This window comes from Theropithecus gelada, chromosome 20 (genome assembly GCF_003255815.1).
Source record: "Theropithecus gelada isolate Dixy chromosome 20, Tgel_1.0, whole genome shotgun sequence".
Lineage (NCBI taxonomy): Eukaryota > Metazoa > Chordata > Mammalia > Primates > Cercopithecidae > Theropithecus > Theropithecus gelada.
The window spans coordinates 24,216,999-24,221,787 of record NC_037688.1 but is presented as its reverse complement, the minus strand read 5'-3'; the positions used below and the strand labels follow the sequence as shown (position 1 = coordinate 24,221,787).

Below are 4,789 nucleotides of genomic sequence, written 5' to 3'. Positions count from 1 at the left end.
CTCCTTTTGCCAGTACCATACTGACTCGATGACTGTAGCTTTATAAGAAGTCTTGGAATCAGATAATGTGAATCCTTTAGCTTTTTTCTCCTTTTCTCAAAACTGTTTGAATCTTGTATATTCTTTGGATTTTTATATGAATGTTGGAATCAGCTTGTCAATTTATACAGCCAGTTAGGATTTTGATTGTGATTGGGTTGAATCTATAGATCGATTTGGATAGAATTTACATTTTAATAATTCTGAGACTTCCAATTCATGAACATGGTATATCTCTCCATTTAGTTATGCCTTCTTTGATTCCTTCATTAGTGTTTTGTCGTTTTCAGCATACAGGTCCTGTACTTATTTTGTTAGATTATAACTAAGAATTTCATTTTTAAAAGTTGCATCTCTCCATTTTTAACACTTTGTCTCTCTTGATCCATCACTCATATATTTGCTAGTGTGTCTTCACTTACTGTAGAATGCTTATTATAAAGGGAATTTTTAAATCTTGCAAAAGACAAAGGATTTCATAAAGTTGATAGGAGCATTATTGGAGAAATACTCAAATGTACAGAGCCAGTGACAAAGGAAGATCCAGATAAGTTGGGCAAATTAACAAAAAGAGAATTGACAAGGAATATAAAAAATGACTTGAAAGAGGGAATGATTTAAATATCAAAGGATATGAGAAGCCTTTGGGAAAACTAATGAGCCTGGAATATTTGTATAAAAATTCTCTTTGTGTAAATCAAAGATAAAATACAAGGAAGCTACATTATGTTCCTGTATATTTATGTTGGGAAGATATCAATACTTGAATTATCCTTCCTTTATTTTAAGAGTTAGAAAATGGTTGCAGTAAAAATCAAAACTTTCTTATATAAAATACGAAACATTTAGAATAATTTTTGGTTTTATTTTAAAGTCTCAATCAACCCTTACCTTCCAGTAATTTTTAGAAAAATCATGTCACTATTTTATGTAGATTCATTTCAATTAGCCTTATAGTTCTTACTCCTCCAGTCAGTAGACGAACCCTGGGTTTATCAGCTGATCCAAATGGACACTAAAAAATATGCCAGGCCTCCAGCTTCAGGAATAGCCAGATGTGGAATCCCAGATTTGGTGAGCTGAGAATTTCTGTGTGATGGAAGAACTCTAAGATGATGGTGAATTAGCCCCACCTCTGGTACTCCAGCCCTGTGTAATCCCCTCCACTTGAGTGTGGCAGCATGTGGGACTCATTTATAATGAATAGAATAGAAAAGGTGACCAATGTGACAGGATGTCACTTCAGTGATTACATTAGATAAGACTGCAGTGTCCTCTTGCTAGTGGACTCTCTTTCTCTCGCAGACTTTGATGAAGCAGGTGAGCATGTTGGGGAGGTCCTCAGTTCAACGGGCTGTAAGGACTGAATTCATTCAACTATGTGATCTCGGAAGTGGGTCCTTCTCTAGTCAAGGCTTGAGATAAGATTTTGTGTATGACACTTTGATTGTAGCTTTCAGAGGGGATCCTGAAGCAGAGAACCCAGCAACGTTATTCCTGGACTCCCAGCCCACAGAAACTATGAGGTGATAAGTGCATGTTTTTTTAAGCTGCTAAGTTTGTGAAATTTGTTACATAGGAGTGGATAAGGAATACACCCTGCTGCATTTAGCCATTCTTACATAAACTCATCATACATACGATTCATTTAGTTCTGGCATAAGCTTCTCACTAAAGACCCTGTATTAGTCCGTTCTCACACTTCTATACATAACTACTTGATACTGGCTAATTTCTGAAGAAAAGAGGTTTCATTGACTCACAGTTCCTCAGGCTGTGCAGGAAGCATGGCTGGGGAGGCCTCAGGAAGCTTACAATCATGGTGGAAGGGTGAAGCAGAAGCAAGCACCTTCTTCACATGGCAGAGCGGGAGAGCAAGAGTGAAGGGGGAAGTGCTACATGCATTTAAACAACCAGATCTCCTGAGAACTCACTCACTATCATGAGAATAACAAGGGGGAAATCCACCCCCATGACCCAACTGCCTCCTACCAGGTCCCTCCCCCAACATTGGGAATTACAATTCAACATGAGATTTGGGTGGGGACACAGAGCCAAATCATATCCAAACCTTATCAGACCCACACTTATTTCCCTCCCTCCTTTTCTTCCTCCCTCTCTCCCTTCCTTCTTTCTTTTCTTCTATTAGGAAAGATTATGAAAGACTTTCAAATAGGCAAAAAAAAAAAAAAAAAAAAAAGGTTGCCTTTCATCGTCTTTGAGCTATTTTACAACTCTGTAAGTTGAAGAAAACTTAGACTAATGCAGATTATTCTTGCCCATGGGAGTACAAATGATTGTGTCCAATGACATGCAGTCTATCTTTACCCTGTAGATAGACCAGTTTTATTTCTGTATGTAAGTTGATTTCAGCATTCCTTATTGGCTTTACTGTGGGATTCTCTGAATACTCCTTGCAATGGGTTGTAACATTTGACTGCTTCTATCATAAACTAATGAGTTAAAAATAAAATCTTTGATACATATTCATTTTATATGACTAAAGAGTTATGATTTTTACCTTAAAAAATGATCTTTTAACATTTTCTTCCTTCTTCCCTTCCTTCCTTCCTGTTAACATTGAATAATTACTATGTGCCAAATTTGGTTCTATTACCTTTTCAAGATTTATTTCTTTTGAATTTCACAAAAACTCAGAGTAGGCATTATATTACCCTATTTTATTTACAAATGAGAAAATTGTGACTCAGGGAGATTAAGAAACATAACTCTGCTTGTAGGAGAGCACTGACTCATCCAGGACTGCTGACTCTGAACCACCTGGCCTGGGACTGAGGAGTTTCCCAGGACACGGACTTTTAGTACTAAAATGAGGAGAGTCTTGGGCAAGCCAGGATGAGCCTATCACCCTGCATAGCTCCAGAAAGCCCAGGAAATGGACTCCACCATGTTTAGCTACAGATGTCCTGTCTTATCTCTCAAGCCCTGCCCAGTACATGCTGGTGTTTTGCTTCAGGGCCGTTGTCACCAAGTTCTTAGTGTTGTGCCTGCAAATGCCCCGGATGACTTCACTCTTCCCTATGCTTTTCAAAATATTGGCTGCTTTATGTAGTGCTCCAAGGAGGACTGTTTTAGTTCCTGTGCAATGCCCTGTGTCTATAGGCCTTTCCTTGCTCGGCCAGCAAAAGCCAAAGGCAGAGTTTTGTTGCTTCCTTCCCTGTTAAGATTCACTTCCTGCCCAGAGTCCGATCTGAAAACAAAAGACCCTAGTTCAGCACAGCTTCCTGTGTAACAACATTAAACATCCCCTCAGCAACCATTATACAGGAATATTATAAGACAACTGTGCTTTCTATGCCCTAAGCTACAAGAGCACATTGCAAAGTTTTGTGAAGTCTTCCTAAGTGTTGGGGCATACACAGATTTCCTGAACATCCCGGATAACCCCTGGATGGACTGAGAGAAATAGGCCTCAGCTGTTTCTCTTATCTTTGAGGAAGAGAAATATTGGATATTTCCATGCATTGCAGAATTCTATGGAAGTCACTTGGCTGGAAAACCGGGTTTCCCCCATCTCATAGACTGTAACTGCTCTGATCCAGAAAGTGGCTGGAAATTTGCTGTTAAAGAACTCCAAAGGTTAACAGTATTAGACTCCCACCGACCAAGTTCAAAGAAATGCTTTCAGAAGTAAGCAAACAAACAAACAAACAAACAAAATTAATCAACCCTCTAACAACATATATATTTTCTGGATTCAAGGGTGATGACTTCAAAAGCAATTCAGTTAATTCTTTTTTTTTCTTTTCTTTTCTTTTTTTTTTTTTTGGCTGAGCCTCACTCTGTCACCCAGGCTGGAGTGCAGTGGTGTGATCTTGGTTCACTGCAACCTCTGCCTCTGAGGTTCAAGCGATTCTCCTGCCTCAGCCTCCCAAGTAGCTGGGATTGTAGGCAGCTGCCACCATGCCTGGCTAATTTTTGTAGTTTTGGTAGAGACAGGGTTTCACTATGTTAATCAGGCTGGTAATTCTTAAAAGTCTCTGTTGCATTAATAGTGAACTCAAAACTTTTTTAAAAAACAAACTTTTAGTGTTTAAAAAAATGACATTTGGGGATAAATTTTGCTTATCAGTTCACTGTTTTCCAGTTACAAAAAGTGCTTAGAAATCAACATTAAGATAACATTTTTTCTGATTACAAAAATAATATATACTGCTTGCAGAAAATTTGGAAAACAGAATAAAGAAGAAAATAATTTTTCATAATTTCATAACCTGAAGATGGATATCTACTACAAAAAATTGAGATCTGACTGTAAATAATTCATTGAGTTTTGCTTTTAGCCTTGACCTTGAATTTAGCTCAAGATCACCACTTCCCAACATGACTTTTAACGGTTGCCCGGTAGGGTTTTGTGGATTTGCCATCATTTACCTAACCAATCTCTTATTGTTGGACATTTATATTGTTTCGAATCTTTTGCTTATAAATAACACTGAACTTACTGAGGCAGATACACCCTGTGCATCTTAGGTCCCTAGGAGGTCCTTAGCAATCCCTAGAAGGGTAATTGCTCCGTGGTCTGAGGTTTTGATTGGGAACATCTGCTAGTCACCTTGAAGACAGTAGGATTTATTCGAAGGATTCTTGACCTGGGAGGCGCCTGGAACCAGGGCGCTCAGGGACTGCAGCTACGTTCCTGGCCCAGAATCAACCTTCCAGGATTGGCTTGGTGAAAGCAGGGCGGGGCTGAGCAGGAGGACTGGGCGTGGACACTGCAGCAGGGCCA

General features: G+C 39.0%; 1 long non-coding RNA gene across 1 annotated transcript; it reads right to left on the bottom strand.

Annotated features, from left to right (window-relative positions):
* Window positions 1–883: 883 nt before the first annotated feature.
* Window positions 884–3,236, bottom strand: LOC112614553. The gene is made up of 2 exons (XR_003117096.1): window positions 2,947–3,236; window positions 884–1,507 (listed from the first exon to the last, which is right to left on the bottom strand). It is a non-coding gene; the product is annotated as an uncharacterized LOC112614553 (long non-coding RNA).
* Between the last annotated feature and the right edge of the window lie 1,553 nt (window positions 3,237–4,789).